General features: G+C 44.7%; 1 protein-coding gene across 3 annotated transcripts in view; it reads right to left on the reverse strand.

Moving 5' to 3' along the window:
• DAPK1 (death associated protein kinase 1) overlaps nucleotides 1–20,808 on the reverse strand; it is a 206,094-nt gene that overhangs the window by 99,239 nt on the left and 86,047 nt on the right. The gene's annotated exons all lie outside the window — the stretch shown is intronic.

A 20,808-nucleotide genomic window follows, 5' to 3' on the forward strand; every position in this document is an offset into this window, starting at 1 on the left:
ACAAGAGCAAAACTCCGTCCCCCCCACCCCCAAAAAAACGATGCTGCAAGGAATACAAACTTTTTTTTTTGAGACAGTGTCTCGCTTTCTCGCCCAGACTGGAGTGCAGTGGCACGATCTCAGTTCACCGCAAACTCCGCCTCCCAGGCTCAAGAGATTCTCCTGCCTCAGCCTCCGAGTTAGCTAGGATTACAGGCACATACCACCAAGCCCAGCTAATTTTTGTATTTTTAGTAGAGACGGGGTTTCTCCATGTTGGTCAGGCTGGTCTCGAACCCCCGACCCGAGGTGATCTACCCGCTTCAGCCTCCCAAAGTGCTGGGATTACAGGCATGAGCCACCACGCCTGGTCAGAATACAAACTCTTAAAGTACACTTTATTGAAAGGGTGATAATGTCTCCATTTCTGTCCACTCCTCCTTCCCTTTCACTTCAGGTCCTGGGACAGCATCTAGGAACTCTGTGATCTAACCTCACTTCCAGCACGGCCTTTTCCTGCACGTCTCGTCTCTGGCCCCGGGAAACAAGGGATTGAGACCAGGGAATTGGTTTAAAAAAAAAAAATATATATATATATATATATATGAAGCTCTACCTTCAACAACGTATTTCTAGCACCAATATTAACCAACTGAAATACACAAAACGAAAAAAGGTCTATTATTTTGTTCACAATTAAGCAACTAATAAGTCATATGTACAAAACATTTGTTGATTATTTATCCAGCATTATCTCCCCTCTCCTCCCTTCTCAAGGTATCTCCACCCAGGGATCTTTATGATTCTGGAAAAGCTGATTCCATCCCCAAGGGTAAATATGGATCATGTGACCTAGGCTGAGCCAATCAATCCAGTCCATTCTCCTGGACACAATGATAGGCACATGACCTAAGTAAGACCTTTCAGAGGATGCAGAGACAAAGGCTTTCTGAGACTCTTCTCTTTTGAGTGTGATAGATCCCCCAAAGCCACTGCCAACTATTTTGGGACCATGAGGAGAGCCACTCTTGGTTTGAAGACAACCCCTGCAAAGGTAGAGCCAGTAAAAGGAAAGAAACCAGGTCTGCAGTGACACCACCGAGTCGCTGGATCAGCTCTGGCCTGAAACCGTCTGCCTGTGATGTTTCAGTGACATAAGCCAATAAATTCCTTTTATGGCTCAAGACAGTTTGATGGGTTTTCTACTTCTTTCTAAATGCCATAGCAAATAACCAGTTCCCCTTTCCTGTATATTAAAGACTATAATAGCAGAATTTGACTCAGAATAATAATAAGGAGTAGGGAGTCAGTGGGTGAGATGGTGAGAGGGCACAGGCCCTCCGGACAGTCAGTGGAACACAATGGAAAGATCCTCCTGTACCTATGCTGGTCCCTTCTTTCTTCCCTAGTGCCCAGGGAAGGGTGGCTCCGCCCATCGCAGGATCTGTGTGTTTCCTGGCACCTGCTGGAGCACTGCTCACAGGTACTTTTAGCTGGCTCTATCCTCACATGAAGACAACAGTGAGAGAGAAAAGCAAATTAAGGATAATATTTTGATGTTAAAGAATGGATCCTTTAAAACATTAGTCATTTACTTTAGCAGTAGGAGACCAGCGAAGAAGAAACGCAGAAAGAAGGATTATCTTTATAGCCGGGTCGAATTTTTTGCATGACAGGTTGTTAATACACGCATTCCCCCTGCAGCAAGATAGCTGAGGAGCAGAAGAATAAATTACACTGGAATGCCGGCCCCGACTGTCTGTAAACTCGGTAGCTTAAGCAGTTATGGGGTCTATGTAATGACTTTATTACAACCAAAATCCAATTTCTCTGAGGAGTAAAGACCTTCCCTGTGTTGTGGGGTAGAGGGTGGCAGAGATGGGGCATATGGAGAGAGAGGGAAAACAGCCTGAATTCAAAACCCAGTCAGCTGCTTCCTTTACACTCCAGCCTCCTCCTTACAAAGATGTTATTGTGTCCCCACCAAGCGGATTCAAAAGGATCCAGGATAGGGAAGCCCAGCCCAGCCCAGCCCAGCCAACCAACAAGCGGCTGATAGTTCCAGAGCCTGGGCCCATTCATACCTCACACATGGGCATAGCAACTTGTCTCAGGGACTTACAACTCGAGGCAGACTCAGTAGTTTCAATCATGGTGCTTTAAAATGCAAAACTAAAAAGCCAAAAGGGAGAGAAAGAAAGAGAGAGAGACAGGGAGAGAGAGAAAAACCACTTTGGGAGGCCGAGGTGGGCAGATCAGACTGGGCAACATGGTGAAACCCCGTCTCTACTAAAAATACAAAAATTAGTCGGGTGTGGCGGCACGTGCCTGTAATCCCAGCTACTTGGGAGGCTGAGGCAGGAGAATTGCTTGAACCCAGGAGGTGGAGGTTGCAGTGAGCCGAGATCGAGCCACTGCACTCCAGCCTGGGTGACAGAGCAAGACTCCATCTTGGAAAAAAGAAAGAAAGAAAAAGAAAAACCTCCTGGCAGGAGAGCTACAAAGAATTTCGGTGCAAGCCTGGATATAATGACCCTTCCATGTGTGTTTTCACCCCCAAATGTTCTATATTGGCAGTTTCTCCATTTTAATGGGAAGATGATAAGTAAAGGCAGGTTAGCTCTGCCGGCAGGAGGAAGGCAGGTGCTGAGTGTCACATGTGCACATGCTGGGGTGAACTGTGGCGCCTTAGTTCACTGCGAAACCTGGGGAACTTACTCTGTCACCTGACAATGGATCCCTCACTCACACTGCAGCGTCCCCACACCAGGCGTGCTGGCTGGTGAGGAGGGGATAAGGGCTGGTGGGTGGGAACAGCTCTGTGTGAATGCTGGGGTACATGCCAACCCTGACTGCAGAGAGAAAAATGAGGGTCTAGAATGAGCTTGAGAAACTCGGTGTAGACCTATCGCAGCATCACCTCTTTTAAGATACCGTTCCCTATTCTCGGACACCCCTAACCATCTATCCCCTTTCCTCCCATCTCTTATATCCCTGAGTCCACAGAGCCCCCCATACCCATCGGGGGGACCTGCCGTTTTCTGCCCCTTCTTGCCTTTCCCACCCTCCCAGATTGCCGATGCCTGGAGGACAAAGGGCTGCCAGGTTCATGTTCCCATCTCCGGAGGCCCTGGGTGCGGTCCTGCTTCATGTAGTCCATGCGCAGCGCACATGTGCTGCAGCTGACGCCTGAATCTATAACGCTGAGAACCTGAGGAGTTAGACAAAGGGTGCTGCATTGTAGTCCAACAGAAATATGTAGCGGCTAGGAGCCCGCTGTGTAACCTGGGGTTTATTTACGACTTAACCACGCTATGCCTCGGCTTCCTTATCTGTAGACTGGGCATAAACAAGTGGCTACCTTGAAAGGAGAAGGATGAAATGAGCCAATATGCATAAAGTGTTTAGAACAGCACCTGACCACGGGAAGTCTTCAATAACTGCGGGCTACTATTAATCTGAGACAAATGGAGTTCTTTTTATCAGCACAGTGTTGCCTCAGTCTCACAGTGGTGCAGTATTACCCCCCAAATACCTACCTCTCGAGGCTGCCAGAGACAAAAACGCCCTCGTAGGACAAAAAGGCGTTTTTTAAAAAAATTCCACAACATGGCTGAACTGGGTTAACAATGGGTACAACTATTGCTAAATCCTCACCCCCTTCCTCCTTTTGCTGCCTGTCCCCACCCAGAGGGGGTGTTGCCGCTTACAACTGCTCAGGCAGGCTGGCCTGGCCTTGGGAGCCCAGAGTCACAAGCCGAGCCAAGGTGCCAGCAGCCAGGTCCCCCCGGTGGCTTTTGTGTGCGCTGGGTAAGCCTGCAGAGCATTTCCACAGCAGAGTCTTCTCTGGCGGCCAGCAAACTGTGACTCCAGCCAGCGAACTCAGAGAAACTCTTTCCTCATCACAGTAATTTGCTTTGTGAGGTCTAATTTGAGTTGGACTGTTGGTGAATTGCTGCTCCGATCTCTTCCTTCCTGGGCAGCGGGGCCTCGACCTGCTTTCCACCCTGGATTGGGGCTCCTTTAGGAGACAGTTCCTCCTCACCCATCCTCCGCCTCCCCAAAGACAGCAACAACTTGAAAACACGGCTTCTGTGCTTACTTTTCTGGTGAGGATTCCTAAATCGTGTGCCCCCAGAGGAATACTGTGATCCAGCTTCAAGGGTGAGCCCAGACAGACCAGGGAACAAAGCGACCACACACAAAGCAGCAAAGCCACCGCTGCAGCCACGCTGGGGGCTCTTGTCCCTTCTGCCCACTCCTTACGCCAGTGCACTGAGGCCAGTCAGTAATTAACACCAATACAGATGGCTGCATTATTAGGTAATTACCATTAATATTGCTAGGGCTGTTCAATGGATGGGGGAAGGTAGCTCTTTACTGGAAAACAGAAATTCTTTGTATGCTATGACATTTAATTTTGATAAAGCAGTACAAGTGATCCTTGTTATTCATGGATTTTGTATTTGTGAATTCACCTAATTACTAATATTTTTTTCTTGAGACAGGGTCTCACTCTGCCACCAGGGCTAGAGTGTGGTGGTACAATCACAGCTCACTGCAGCCTCAACCTCCCAAGCTCAAGCAAACCTCCCATCTCGGCCTCCCGGGCAGCTGGAACTACAGGAGTACATCACGACATCCGGCTAATTTTCTACATATTTTGTAGAGATGGGGTCTCGCTCTGTTGCCTAGGCTGGTCTCGAACTCTTGGGCTCAAATTATCCTCCCGCCTGAGACACCCAAAGTGCTGGAATTATGGGCATAAGTCACTGCAGCAGGCCTGAAATTTATTTGTAACCTCCAAGTCAATACTTATGGCACTTTCACAGTCACTTGTGGACACGCACCGATCGTGGAAAATTGGAGAGGATCGTGGAAAGCTGGAGAGGCTGCCGCACACATTCACAGCTGAAGTCAAACAGCTACTTTCTTGTTTCAGCTCTCACACCATAAACAAGTCTGCTTTCAGCGGCCCATTTAGTGTCACATTTTTTATTGGTAATTTCACCGTATACAATGACCCTCAAGTATAGCACTGTGGTGCTGTCTAGTGTTTCTAAGCACAACAAAGCTGTGATGTGACTCAGGGAGAGACTATGTGTGTAAGATAAGCTTCATTCAGCCATGCGTAATGTGCTGTTGGCCATGAGTTCAATGTTAATGAGTCACACACATATGTATTAAATAAGAGGTCTTTAAACAGAAAAACACATAAAACAAGGTTATGCAAAAATGACAAAAATGATTTGACCAGAGACTCACAAGAACCTAACCCTGGGTTTCTCCTAGGAGCAATGATTTGGTGTGTGCAGTGAATTTCTAGAACATAACTCTCACACATAATGAAAGTCAACCATACGCCAGTTCTTTTCCCCCAAAAATGCACTAACATTCTCCCTTGTTTATTAGCTGACAGAGCAGTCTGTTGCATTAGATACAGACACCAAATAAATTTGACTATTAAAAACTTTCCACTAAATGTAATACACATTTCTTAACTACTCATGGTCAGATACATACAAAGATAATGAGACACATTCTTCCTTTAATGAGTTTTATATTAAAAAGTTGATTCAAATGTAATCACCAATTTTATTAAAAAGAGGAAATGCATGGCTAAAAGGAGTAAGCTTCATAAAGAACAAGCTGACATCTAATTTCTCTGTCTGACTCACTAATATATCTAATCTGACTACTACCTCTGCAGTCACTGAAGAAACTGGAACCAGGACTATACGTAAGGCTCTTGACACTTATTACTTTGTTAATAATCACAACTCTGTGAGATACACAACATTGTCCTCTCTTCTGACCAATGAGAAAACCAAGTTTCAAAGTGTCCCAAATCACTAAGTAAGCTGCATAACTGAGAAATGAACTCCAACTCAAGTGTATTTGCCTCCAAAGCTCCAGGCTCTGAGCCCCATTGCTGTGTGGACCTCGTACACATTATGTTTGTCACACAAGTCATTTCACTGTGAAGTTACAGACAGACCCCAATATCACTCTAGGAAAGTGCTTTGTGAGGGGAAAGCAAAGGGCAGGGGTTTGTGGTTAAATCTGTTTGGGTCATGTTGCCTTCTGTCAGTTGAAGGTGTTTTAATTAATTAAAACCTTTGCTTTAAGATGCTCTGAGGTGCTGCAATAAAAGTACACCACGTCTGTGTGTGTGTTCAGTAAACACTAGTAATGATCAGAAAGAAACCCAGGTTGATTCTCAAGGTCAAGCCACAGGGATGGCAGTGTTCCTATTTCCGCAGGTCTTCTCCTGGTGCCTTAAAAAGAAGCCTGTTTCGGGGGCTGGGCGCGGTGGCTCAAGCCTGTAATCCCAGCACTTTGGGAGGCCGAGGCGGGTGGATCACGAGGTCAAGAGATCGAGACCATCCTGGTCAACATGGTGAAACCCCGTCTCTACTACAAATACAAAAATTCAGCTGGGCATGGTGGCATGTGCCTGTAATCCCAGCTACTCAGGAGGCTGAGGCAGGAGAATTGCCTGAACCCAGGAGGCGGAGGTTGCGGTGAGCCGAGATCGCGCCATTGCACTCCAGCCTGGGTAAAAAGAGCGAACCTGTTTCCCAAAAAAAAAAAAAAAAAAAAAAAGAAGCCTGTTTCACTTTTGTTTAATCCAGTCAGGTCTTACCATCAACCTTACTTGTGGGAGGCTCTGTTCGCATGGGAGAGTGAAGGTGTGGACATATAATGTCAGAGAAGATGTAAAATTCAGAATGGAAAAAGCATAATCTGACTGGACACGACAGTTAATGCCTGCCACATGAGCTGGTGCTAAGCCAAGGGTCTAACCTTTCCATTGCTGGTCCTGATCCAGACACAACATTAGAACAAGGTCCCACCTGGAGCAGGTGGGTGCAGACCCCCCAAAAAAGTGACGAAAACAGCATCTCCTTTTTCATGTTTTTACTTGAGATATGCATCTATTCAACACACATGCCAGTTAAGAATTATTTATGGTAACTAGTATTACCATGAATTCCCTACATTAATGCTGGAAACGGATCTGGTTTAAATCTAACGGCTGATAAGTTCCAAGTTTCTGCTCCTCCCAAGTCTTTGCAATACGGTTTCTCATTAACACAAAATAATTTCTACTTTGGAACCCGCATCAAATCCCTGGCTCGGTTTTAGTGGTGGTTTATGGGTGATCTATTTTTGTAGAAGACCTTCTTTGCCAGAGCAGCAGGCAGCCTGAATTCTGCCGGAATATTAGAATTACAGGTTCTAGGTAAAGGGTGAGGAACAGAAACGGTTTCTCAAGGATGAGTTAACCTCTGAAAATATTCACATTTACAGCAGGAGATAAGACCTTGAGGGTTTATAGACTAAGGGAGAGACAAGCATGAAATATTTTACTGTGGGAAGAGGGAAAAAAAGGGTCTCAGTTGCTGTTGCAGAGGGGGTGCAGTTAGGAGACCCATGCCCAAGCTGGCCTCCGAGGCTGTGCCCTGAAGGCTGAGTGTGAGTCGGGAGTGGAAGAAGATGTGTTTGTAGGGACAGAGTTTCTGAGAGGAGGAACAGCGTGAGCAGAGGCAGAGAGGCATGAAAGAGCTGACTTCGTTTTTCTAGAGGAAGAGAGGAGTGGCAGGGAGGCATCGGGTGAGGCACACAAGCAGAGCCCTGTGCAGATGGAGCAATGTCAGCCTCAGCTCTGCCAATAACTTGAGAAAGCAGGAGGCTTCTCTAAGCCTCAGTTTCCCCATCTGTGCAAGTACGATGACAACATGAAATGAGGCCATGCATGTGAGCGCACACTGTTTTCTCTAAACACATCAAGCACGTGGAAGGGATGAAAATTACCAAACTGTCTAAGCTTCATGAACTTCTCAGAGAAGCCAAGAAGATAGGATTTCAGGAGCCGAAAAGCATCACCAAACTTCTCCTTGTCATTTTTCTATCCAACAAATTTGAAATCTAAATGTTAAGTCTCTACATTTTTTTTTCCCCATTTGAACTCAACAAAGCTATTTTCATTTCGGATGGAGACGTATTTGGTTTGCCCCCCTTTGGTCCTCAAACGCCCCTGCAGCTTTGCTTAGATGCTGAAGCTTTCAGCTGGAGGTAGGTGATGGGAAGCAGACAGCATCTTCCAAAGATGGACTTACCCATCTTTCTATCCCACATGCTCTCCTGAGTGTGACCCTCAAATCTCTACCCCCTGAATCTGAGCAGGCACCAGTGAGGGGCAGAAGTGATCCTGCAACTTCTGCCTGAGTTCTTAGGAGCCCCCTCTTGGAAGCCAACAAGCATGCTGGGAGAAGCCAAGGCTGTGTGGACAGGCCACAAGCAGTTGCTCCCGCCCACAGCTCCAGCTGAGCTGACAGCAGCTTTGAGAGGCCAGCCATGTGTGTGAGCTGTCATGGACATCTGGGACATCAAGTCTTCAGACAGCTATGGGTCCAGCCAACCTCTCAATGCGAACACCTGAGAGACCCAGGCAAAACCCCCCAAGCTGGGCCCAGGCAGCCCACAGAAGCATGAGAGTTAAGAGATCATCATAAACTGTTATTTTCAACTACCAAGTTTTGGACTGGTTTGGTACGCAGCAATGGATCAGCAGAACAGCACTGAAGAATCTTGGATGGTGGGTTTAACAGATCGCCCCAGAAGTTGTGCAGAGGAAGGACTCAGCACAGAAGGTGACCAGATCACAAGCGGCCTCACAGGAGAGCACAGGAAGGGAGTGAGGGTGTCTAGGCCACCCTGAACGCAGGCCCTGCCCCAGCGTCAGACAAACAGGTCCTTTCAACCCATCAGCACGCATGGACTCACTTTTGAAGTTCTCTGCTTCTCATCATGGCAACAATTTCCCACCTTTCAAGAAAAGTGCTGCATCATTCAGGAGGGACCTCAACACCAACAACAAAACCCAAAGACCCTGACTGAGATGGCTTCAGTGTTCTGGCTGGGCAGGGCTTGTTGCTGGCCTCCGACTTTCCCTTCTGCAGTCTCTGCAGCGAAGCAGGTCTCCACCCTGGGAAACACACAAATCCCAAATACTACACACGATCCAGTAAATACAGCTACCTACTCTTCCTCCTGCCTGGTCTGAATGCCCAGTGAGTATCTACACTGACTTCACCTTTAGCAGAATGGATGTGAAGAGGAAACACTCTCTCCATGCCTTCTGCAGGAACCCCTTCTTTGATCCTAACCCCACCAGCTTCGCGGATTTCAGCACAGGATGAACGCGAACCTCTGGGAATTCAGTACTTCAGCACCCAGTGGCACACAATTCCCTTGGATTGTAGCCCACACTTGGAATTGTTCTCTTTCTGCCCTTTGAGAAGCTATGAGGAGGAAAGCAATACTTTTTACCAAAAAAACAAAGCAGGTGATTGAAAAAAAAAATTACTATTATAAAAAAAAGTTCAACCCTCCAAAAACTATTTACACTGATACGAGGGCTCAGTTAAATGGGCTGTGATTTGGAGAGCAAGCAGCTCATGTTGCCACAGCACCAACAGGGCAAAGCAGAGTTTACCAAGGGGATAAACAGCAGCCCGTCACCCTGGGAACCAGAACAACACACAGCGGTAGAAATGAGATGCAGAAAGAGAAGGGCGAACAGCACATGGGCTGAGGAAAGCAGAAGAGAGGTGGGTCCCCTGGGGAAAGCATCCTTCCAAGGACAAGGACCCACGGAAGACTGCAGAGGAGAAGAAGGTGGCGCAGCTGAGGACCCAAGGCCAGCATGGGGAAGAGCCGGGCTCCATGCACTGTTTGGTATTGCAGGTGGGTTCAAAGAAACCCAGTATGTAGGGCGTCAGGTGGCTCAAGACACCTCTTTTTCATGAAATTTGCAAACCAGAGCAGGTGAGGACTCTAAACTGAGGAGAGATTAGAAAGATAGCAGTGGGTGCCTTCGTTCACTCCTCTAGTCCCCGTGATATCTCTTTGCAGGAGGAAGGTCCAAGATCCATCTAGAAGAATATTTCCCAAAGGAGGTCTTGGAGCTCATATAAAGAGATGCCGCTTGGAGAATGGGAGCCATGGCCAAACAAGTTTAAGCAAAAGTAGGTAAACAGAGTCATAACCGGGTACTTTGTGCAGGACTCAGTCCACGTGGCCCTTTCCACGAGGGGAAATAGCATGCGGCATTTCACACGGTTTGGGGTTGTTGTTAACCACAGAACCTTTTCCTTTCCTTATATATTTTTGGTTATAAGCATTTTGAAGTCCCATTTTCTTGGGAAGGTGTGCTTTGGTCCTCTCTCCCAGTTAAATGGGCAGCTTCCTAGAAGGGGACTCTGTATTCACTGTTTCCTTTGTATTTTCAGCACTCAGATTATTCCCTAAGGCAGGATGCCAGTCACAGTGCCTGCTCCTTCGTGGGCTAGAAGAGCCAAGCACAGAGCTGAAGGTGGGAGGTGCCCCAGACCTTCCCGGGACTCACCCATTAGAAGGGTGGGGACCAACTGAGTCAGGCCTGGGAGAGGAAGCCACTCACCTCCTCAGGCCTGGTGCTCCTTCTGCCTCCTTCTGGCTACTGGTGAAAGGGCTTAGAGGTCACAGGCAATCAGCCCTCTTCACCACCTGAGACTGGCAAAGGATTCGGAGTTTTTCTTTTATTTCAGGCAGTCAGTGGGGCTGGGTATTTTGGGTGGCAACTGAGAACAGATGGACTAGGTATGGAGAGCACAGTAAATACTGGCCATGGCAGCTAACCCCGAGGAAGAGCACGGTGGTGGCAGGAAGGAGGCCGGAGCCTGGAGGACTCCTTGGAGCAGAGTCCTGAGACCAGAGATGCCCCACTGCCTTCCTCCAGGCCCAGTTCCTCCACTTGCTGTGACTCGCTGCCCTAGAGAATCCTACCTGCTTCAGATATGGTCCATGACTTCAGGAATGTACTAATGAGACATGTCTGTGGAACAGACTTGCAAGTGCCCAGTAGGGGATGTGCAGAGTGAGCAGGGGCCCTGGCTTCAGCTGAAGGCTAAGTGAACTACACCCACTTTACTCAGCACCATTTCTGGGACCTAACACAAAACACCTGCCTGCTGCTCGCTGTTGGTTTTTATCTGTAAAGCTAAAACGGAAAAGAAGGAAGAAAGTAAGTGTTGGGAAAGCGTCATTTGATACAACCTAAACAGGACCTCTGGTGGATCAGACAAATAAACAACAATACTCCATACATTTTCTCCAAATGTAGTAAACCCTACATGGGAATCACAGCTGAACTTCGAGTCCAGTTTTATGGAGACTAAAATGCCCTTATAAAGAAAGAGTATCTACAGATTACTGTTACGCAGGATTGGCTGTTCGATTTCAATGAATGCTGACCACATTGGATGGCTGGAGATTAGAGCTTCCTGCCCCAAGACCGCAGCTGAGCCCCTGGCTCTCGCGTGGTCCTGGCTGCAACTCAGAGGGGTCAGCTCCTTGTTTGATCACTTTGACTTCACCATGCTATTGCCTTGAGCCAATCCCATCATTTGATCATCCTGACTTTGTCATGTAATCCCCTTTCAGCCAGTGAGTCAAAGTTAACTGGGCCATAGGGAACGATTTGTTCTCAACTTGGCAAGCTGCTCTCAGGGGAAAAAAAAGCTGAAAAAGAAGGCAGGAGGTTCATATAACTTCATGGGGAAAGAGAAGACAAACAAAAAGCTAAGCTGAAGCTCCTTATTCCATGGCCAAAAGAAGAGGAAGAAAGTCAGATGTGTTCAAGGGTACTAAGATTCAACACGGGGAAGAACCAGCTAAAGGGAAAGGGAAAGGACAGAGCTTGGTAGTCTGAGGGCGTAGGTCATTACCGTGCAGATACTCTACTAAACTGCCCAGATTAAAATAGGAATTGTGAGATACTCCCCTCCAATATTCACCCTGTTCCACTCCGGGGCATGAGAGGAAGTGAACAAAGAAAGATGTCTAATATTTTCATGGTTTCTCTTCTCGATTTAGGTCGACATACTATTCACCTGCCTGTTTTTAAAGGGTAGGTTTGGGACTCTCTGACATGCTTTGTCATTGGAAGAATTAGCTCCACCTTACACCAGGAAGTCTGGTCTGAATTGATGAAGAGTTTGCACTTCAGTGTCTTGGGAAAATTCAAATATGCCTGGTGCTATGTGGCATTTAGTGCAGCTGGGTGGCCGACGTGCTTGGGGGGCATCATTCACAGGTCTGTCCTGCTCTGGAGACTGAATATGACTGAGGGCAGCTGAGCTTCTTCAGGGTCTTCCAAGTCAGGGGTTGCAAGAATCACAGGCCCAAGTCTCAAGGAGGCAGTGAGTGGGTATCTGGCTGTCAGACCAGCAAAGAAGAACCCATAGTGCTCTAGGCGAGGCAGTTTCCCATGATGTCTACAGATCTGTCACCTTGGCTCTGAACCAAGTGGGGAGGAGGAAGACCTCATGGAGGAAGTCTAGGGGGAGCAGAAAATGGGAAGGGGACTACCGGGGTCACTTCAGGCCAGGCAAGAAGAGGCTGGCAGGGAAAGGCAGTGCTGGAGTTACCTGAAGTGAGAGCCACTCAGATAAAACGGAAAGATGATAAGTTACACAGAGAAACCGGAGCTCCCGGGAAGCCTGAGTATTCTCTCAATGGAAGCAGAACTCCCTGGAAGCCAGCCACGAGGCTGACCTCACCCTTGCGACCGCATCGGAGCAAGCATGCAGCTTATCGTGAGAGCCAGGGTAAGACTGTATCCGCCACGGCCAGGAGAGCAAAGACACAATGGCGTTACCTCTTGGAAGTGCCACTTTTGAAGAGAATGTGTCACTAATTAAGTCTCAGGTCAAACACTAAACAAAGTAAAATTACATTTCGTGTGAAAGAGGTTTGGAGGTGAAATCTCCTGAAGCAGGGATTGCAAACCAGACCACCTTTCCAGGGAGCACTGCTTCCACAAAAGTGTGGAATCTGACTTCTGTGGAACATGAAGTGATCACCACCGGGAGGCTTTAGAAGCTCTGTGGATGGCAGGCAGGGGGTGAAATGGGAAGACCACTGGTGGGTGAGAAGGGGGAATGACCTCTCCTACAGCCCATGCTGGGAATGGTGGGGGAAGCTCTTCCTCTTGCTGAACTTCTTCCTCCTCATCTGCAGTGAGCGGGGGGCTGAGGAGCTCTACACCCCTCCCAGCATGGATGGCCTTGGGTCCCTGCAGAGCTGGGGGTCAACACCGTCTGTCACTTGAATCAAGAGGCTGTGCTTGTCTACAGTGATATGGAAACCTGAGGTGGCAGCCTGCCCTGTTTAAAGAATCCATCCACCATGCTCAGCATCATGAGGCCCGAAGGAAATGCTGGCAATGGTCCTGGAGAGGAGGACAGTCTACCAGGGAAGCAGGCACATCCCTAGTTACACGTGTATCACCACAGCCCCCCTGTTCAGACTTTCTGCTCCAGGGTGCTGACTTCTACAGCAACTCCAGAAGTGAAGGCACCTGGGCGTCCGCGTGGCGAGGGGGCTTCACGGTGGAGGTAAGCTCTGGGCAGAAGGGGCTGGCTACGAAGCTGGAGAATCTTAATAAATCACAATCTGGAGCTTACTTTCCACTTAGTGGGAATGTTAATACACAATAATAGAACCCATTTTTCCAGCTACTTCATCATTTGTTAGACATGAGATACATCGCTAGTCACTACAATGAGAATCATAAACAAGTAACGTGAATACTAGAAGAACTGGTTTGTTGAGTTTAAATTTTAATTTCCTTCATAGTGACCCACCAATGCATTAGCTTTTTAAAAAATTTTAACCACTCTTATATGTAGGATTCTTTCTCAAAATTAACACCACTTTCGAATCCCCAGAGCCTAGCATAGTACATTGGAGAAAATTTTAGTCATAATACACATTGACTCCATCACTTTATGGGTTCCTAAATTTATATGCTGACTACTCATCTGTTTAAATTGTTTCCACTGACTTTCTGGACACGGAAAAACAAATGACATGGAAAAACAATTAATTGCTCCAGCGTTGAAAAACATCATGCAAGATGTCCACCCTTTGCTTTAAGAACATCCTGGCTCAGGGCAGTCCACGTGCGTTTACTTTCTCATTTACTGGGCTCCGATTATTTTACTGAGCCCTAGCTGGCCGTGTGGGAGCTGCCCACCTGCTTTAGAAGCTTAAGGGACAATCAGTGTATTTGGATCCTGTACATGCATCTGAAAAGCAAAAGTACAGGACAGCCCTCACATGGGCCATTGACACTTCACGGGAATTCTCCGGGTTTACTACAGGCTACTTGCTTTGTGTAAGCAGTTGCCTTCAGCCATAACTTCAGGTAACTGGGTAGATTCCCTAATTGGAGCACAACCTAAATATTTTGTAAGTAAGAATGTTTCATAGTCATTAAGTAATTTGTAATTGCCCTTGAAAGGTTAACGCAATCTGTTAACTCCATGAGGTCAGATTTTTAAAAAATGGGAAATCAGAAAGCAGGAATCACAACCTTGTATAATGCAACAATAGCACAAATAGGCGGGGGGCAGTGGCTCACGCCTACACTGCCAGCACTTTGAGAGGCTGAAGTGGGCAGATTCCTTGAGCCTGGGAGTTCAAGACCAGCTCTGGCAACATAGTGAGACCCCATGTCTACAAAACTTTTTAAAAAATTTAGCTGGGCTTGTGGTACACATCTGTATTTCTAGCTACTTGGAAGGCTGAGGTGAGGGGATAGCTTGAGCCCGCGTGCTAGAGGCTACAGTGAGGCCAACTGTGCCACTGCATTCCAGCCGGGGTTACAGAGTGAGACCCTGACTCAAAAAAGAAATTTTTTTTTTCAAGTAGCACAAATTATTCAAGAAGCCTCAAGGAACTGAGAATTGGAAAAGAAGAAAGCTCCAAAACTTAAGTTCAGTTGTGAGAAAGAAGACAGAAAAGGGTTAAAATGGCTGCTCACAGTCAATGGTGGAATAGGCATATGGGAAACAAAACTAGACAATGCTTTTTAGCTTCCTTTTTTCTTTTTTTTTTTGTGAGGTCAATGATCCGCACTTGGGAAAGCGTCAGGAAAATATTGTTAAGGTGGAACTAAAGCTTGAAGTAAGAAAAGAGACAATAAAACTTTGCCTGTTAGGTATTTTTTTTAAAAATTCGGGTCTCCAGGTCTGAGAACATTAAGTCACAGTGTGGGAGAAGCAATTTCATATCATTGCTGGCAATCATGGACAAATACTAATGAGTGAAGCCGTATTGATGTTCAAAGGGAACCAAACTGGAGCCCTCTCCAAGATCGATTAGCTTATTAATTTCTAGCAAACATCAAGAATCGACTTTTGATCTGATGAATTAGAAACACTTGTCAATGAGTAGCAAGAACTTTCCTCTTGCCCCCAACTGGGTTGTAAGACAAGTAGAATGGGAATGAATATAGATTTTAAAAGTGCTTTGATGTCACCAAGGCCTGTGACATCATTTTTCATGACATTTTGGTGGATGAAATGTGAATCACCATGTAATAGATTTTGGTGAGTGGACTGCAGGCTCTCGTATTTACACTGTCCTCAACAAGGTATTTTTCAGAGTATCCTGTCCCTGATACTTCATTCAGTATATCATATGAAAGCATATTCATCACACTTTTGAATGGCTAAGATACCCAAAGAAAAATGGCTAATATACTGACAGAACTTGGAATCTAAATTCTCTCAAGAGGCTGAATTATCAAATTTGCAAAAGGAATAAACAGGAATTTCTGTATTTAGGTTCAAAGAAATGAACCTCACAAGTACAGGATTGGAAAGACCTAGCACAATAGCAGTCCATATAAAAAAAAATACTTGGTGGTACTAGCTGACCACAGACAACACAAGTGCAGTGTAATCTCCCTGTTAATGCTATGAATGCAGCCCCTGGTGAGTTTAAGGGGTGCAGTGCTCCTGTGCTCAAGTCTGGACTCTTGCATTTAGTGAGAAAGATGCTGATCATATAGACAGCAGTCAAGGGAGGATGAGCGCAATAAAGAAGGTTTTGCTTCTGGTTGTGAGAACTGTCGCTATCGGAAAGGTGGTAGAGGAAATTAGACTATCTGCCAGGAAGTTGCAAAGGTATTCCAGCATCAAGTGGGAGGCTGGACTATGGTCTCTAAGATTCCTTCCATCCTTAAGATGCTCTGCACTAATCTGGATGGTTCTCATGGTGGTTTTCATTTAGTGCGCTCCTCACTTAATTAAAAAAATACATAGCATAGAGTAAAGTAAAAATCCTACAACAGATTTTCTTCTTCATGCATTTTTTAAATCTCTGTGATCATGATGTTTCCAGATTGAAACTTAAAATAAATCCATATTTCCATCAACTTCTCTAGTCTCTAGTTGGAAATATATTTTATGCATCTGTGCCTTCTGAGTGACAGAGAGGATCTACAATGTGAGAGAAAATGCACAGTTGGGAGAAAGAATGCTGGATGCTGCCCTCCTCTGCCATTTACCATCTGTGAACACTGATCTTCACCACCTTTGCTGAGTTTCAGCATGGTCATTTGGGAAATAAAACAAAACAAAACAAAACCGAGTTGAATAATGCTTAGCCTATAGGGTAGCTGTAACACTCAAAAGAGATGAAAAGATATGATTATGTTTTAGATACTGCCTGCTACCACACAAATATGATGTTAATATTTGGAAGGGCTTAAGAGATACCACAGCTGGGAACAGAACCTCTGTGTCTATATCCAAGAATCCCAAATAGGTTTAGGTCAGTTTCTAATAGGGGATGGTAAGGAAGGAAATGATGCTTTTTCAAGAGGATTCAGAAACCACCAATTCAAGTCATCCAAAACTAAAACTTAGCATAAATATCCAGACAGATAAAATTAGTTTAATCTTCTGTATGGCATTACGACTTATGCACTTTGGAGGCAGAGGGCTTGCTTGTATATCCTGGTTTTGCCATTTACTAGCTGTGTGATCTTGGACAAGTTCCTCAACCTCTCAGTGACTCAGGTACCTCATTGGCAAACAACATATTAATCATATCTTCCTTAAAGGGCCGTTGTAATGATTAAATGAGTTATACATGTAAACTTCTTTCAACAGTGCCTGATACGTAATATAATTACTATTATTGTATATAGTTGCTTAAAACCATCTGCATCTCTTAGGCATGTGCCAAAGCTCATACATTGTCCCATTAGAGAAAATAAGAGAAGGCAAAAGCTATGCAAGCTCTCCTTTACCATTTTCTGGAGAAGCCATCTTGAGTGAGCACTGCTGAATGGATCCTATGAAGGCTGCGGGCTTAAAGACACCTCAGCATGTGGCGCTGGTTGCTGCCCTTTCATTTAAAACTGATTACACTTATGAAATACTGAAATACTGATGGTGAAGGAAAGCACAGGAACAACAATGACCAATTCCCATGTCTTGGGCCCTTGAGTAACATTATTCTGATGTCTTTCTGGCCTTAGAAGTGGATGGTCAAATTTTGTGGGTAACCTCACCCTGGGATAATTATAAGTTATTGCACCATCTCTGGGAGAGCCACAGAAGAAAGACTAACTGAAGCTGTTTGAGGCTGTTTCTAATTTGAGCTTGCTCGAATTCAAAGAAGCCTCAAATTTCTCATGCTGACTTGGAGGCTCTAATTATGCAAGACCAATACTTAGCAGCATAAGAAACACACAGTGAGCATGCTCCTGAGAAATGCTCAATGTTAGAAAACAAAATGTCAAAAGTAAAATTTAAATAACCTAAGGTAATAGAGGAAGATCTACTTTTTCTGACGTTATTATTAACGTTGATGTAAAATGCTGCTGGCTGCCTTATATGAAGGCAGGGAACATGGAGGAGAGCTTCCTGCCAGGGAAACTTCCTGCCAGCTTCCAGATCAGCCCCATGTGCCCAACTTTGATGAACTAGGCAACTTGTACAGTGATTAGAACACATCCTGTACTTCTGAATCTCAGCTTTAGGTGAAGGAGGAGAGGGAGTTTGATCTTGCTAAGGATATAAAATTTAAAACACAGAACAGTGTTGTACATCTTCTCCTTTTCTCAGCAAACGCTCACTGGACAGGTGACTGAAATTGATTTATTCAGCCTTGGTCCCTGGAATTCCAAGTTTCTCTTGTTATTGTTTGATTTATTGGCTCAATCACTAAAGAGAATGTTACTTAGAAGTTTTTCATTACTGGCTACTTAGACTATGATAATAAGATAGGTAAACAAACTGAAGAAGGTGACTTTTAGGACACTCAAATTAATTTTACAAATGCTGGCTGTCACAGGTTCAGAAGAGTTACTGTTAGTGATTCAGAGTAAAACAGATGAAAATGAACTTTGCACTGGTTCCAAAATTGTAACCTCCCTCAAACATATGCAAAAAGAATAAAACTTTACATAATAAAATCTATGAAAACTTATAGTCTGATTATCTTAAGGTTGACTCGATATACATTAATCTATTTAAGCACTGGTGTCAATTATTCCTTTAAATGACTTGTCCAATAGTGTTTTACCACAGGAAGTAGATTATAGTTATGTAATCTTCAAATTATATAACTATATAAGTATATGTAAACATATATATTACTATATGCATAGTATAAATATATGTATACATATCCATTTAAATTTTAAGCAATAATAATTTATAAATTAAAACAATGACTTACTTTAAGACAGAGTTGTCCATCACAAATGTAGTACAAGCCACAAATGCAAACCACATGTGTAATCTGAAATTTTCTTTTTTTTCCCTGGAGACAGGGCCTCACTCTGTTGCCCAGGCTGAAGTGGGGCATCTCAGCTTACTATAGACTGGATCCCCTAGGCTCAAGTAATCCTCCCCACCTCAGCCTCCCAAGTAGCTGGGATTACAGGTGCTCTCCACTATATCTGGCTAATTTTTGTATTTTTTGTAGAGGTGAGGTTTCACCATATTGCTCAGGCTGGTGCCACACTCTTGGCTCAAGTGATCCACTCACCTAGTCCTCCCAATGTGCTGGAATTACGGGGGTGAGCCACCACACCCAGGTATAATTTGAAATTTTCTAGCAGTCACACTAATAAAACTAAAAAGAAACATAAAATGAACTTTAACATTTTATGAACCCCAATATATTGAAATGTTATCATTTAAACATGTAGTCAATAATTAAAATGGTTATGCTTTTCTGAGTGCTTGAACCCCAGTGGGTGCTTTAAACACACAGCACATCTTGTTCAAACCAGCTCCACTTCAAGTGCTTGATGGCCGCAAGTGGCCTGTGGCTGTCATGTCAAACGGCACAGCTTTAGGCTAATTTTATAGCTATAACATAAAACTAGGACATAGCTTAATTATTTATAGAAGGGAAGCAGAAGAGATACTTGCGAAGTCACTGAGGTGAACCACAGCTAATTCAGCACATTAATCATTGGAAGATAAAAGGTATGACTGTTCACCTTATTAGAAGAATAACAGAGACCAAAATTAGCTTAGAAACCCAGACTGTGTATTCAGGATAATTTTCTTAAAAGTATGTGAATACATTTCCAGCTCGTAATTTTTGTACACTAAGATAGCTTTCTTTTTAAACGTATTCTGCTCTTTGGAGTACAGAAGCCAACTGGACAACCTACATGCTACAACAAGCATTTGTGTACTTGAAGGCATTTACAAGTCTCCATTCGGCCTTGCTTAGCGAATCCCTGAGAGTCTAACAACTGGTTCATGCAAATGAGCACATGGCTCCAAAAGGGAAAACATCAAGACTTCTACAGTCCGGTAAATGACTTTTTGGATATGACCCCAAAAGCACAGGCAACAAAAACAAAAATAGACAGATAGAATTACCTCAAACGAAAAAGCTTCTGTGTAGGAAAGGAAACAATCAACAGAGTGAATAGACCACCTACCGAGTGGGAAAAAGTATTTTAGAACTATACATCTGATACGTAGTTAATAGTCAAAATATATACATGGTACTCAACTCCAATGCAAGAAAACAAATAGCCTGATTTAAAAATGGGCAATGGACATTAACAGACATCTCTCAAAAGAGGATATATGGCTGGGCGTGGTGGCTCACACTTGTAATCCCAGAACTTTGGGAGGCTGAGACGGGTGGGTCACCTGAGGTCAGGAGTTCAAGGCCAGCCTGGACAATATGGTGAAATCCCGTCTCTACTGCAGATACAAAAATTAGGTGGGCGTAGTAGCGGGCGACTATAGTCCTAGCCACTTGGATGGCTGAGCCAGGAGAATCGCTTGAACCTGGGAGGTAAAGACCACAGTAAGCCGAGATGGCACCGCTGCACTCCAGCCTGGGCAACAAGAGCAAAACTCCATCTCAAAAAAAAAAAAGAAAAAAAAATCCCAATGAGCTATCATTTCACACTTGTTAGAATGGCTACTATCAAACAGACAAAAGACAAGTGTTGGTGAGGATGTGGAGAAAAGAGAACCCTTGTACCTACATTGTTGGAGAGAGTACAAATTAGCACAGCCATTATGGAAAAACAATCTGGAGGTTTCACAAGAAACTAAAAATAGAACTACCATATGGTCCAACAATCCCACTAGTAAGTATATCTCCAAAGCAAATGAAATCAGTATGTCAAGCAGACATCTGCACTCCCACGTTTGTTGCAGCACTATTCACAATAGCCAAGACATGGAATCAATCTACGTGTCCATCAGTGAATAAATAAATAACGAAAACGTGGTATATATACACAATGAAATACTATTCAGCCATAAAAAATGGTAAGAGGAATGAGTTCAAGAGAGATATTTTCCAACATGGTGAATATAGTTAATAATGTGTATTCCTGAAAAAATGCCAAGAGAATGAATATAAAGTGTTCTCACCACAAAAATGATAACCATGTGAGGTAATACATATGTTAATTAGTTAAATTTAGTCATTCCC

This window comes from Sapajus apella, unplaced genomic scaffold (assembly GCF_009761245.1).
Source record: "Sapajus apella isolate SASKATOON/1434 unplaced genomic scaffold, GSC_monkey_1.0 scaffold157, whole genome shotgun sequence".
Lineage (NCBI taxonomy): Eukaryota > Metazoa > Chordata > Mammalia > Primates > Cebidae > Sapajus > Sapajus apella.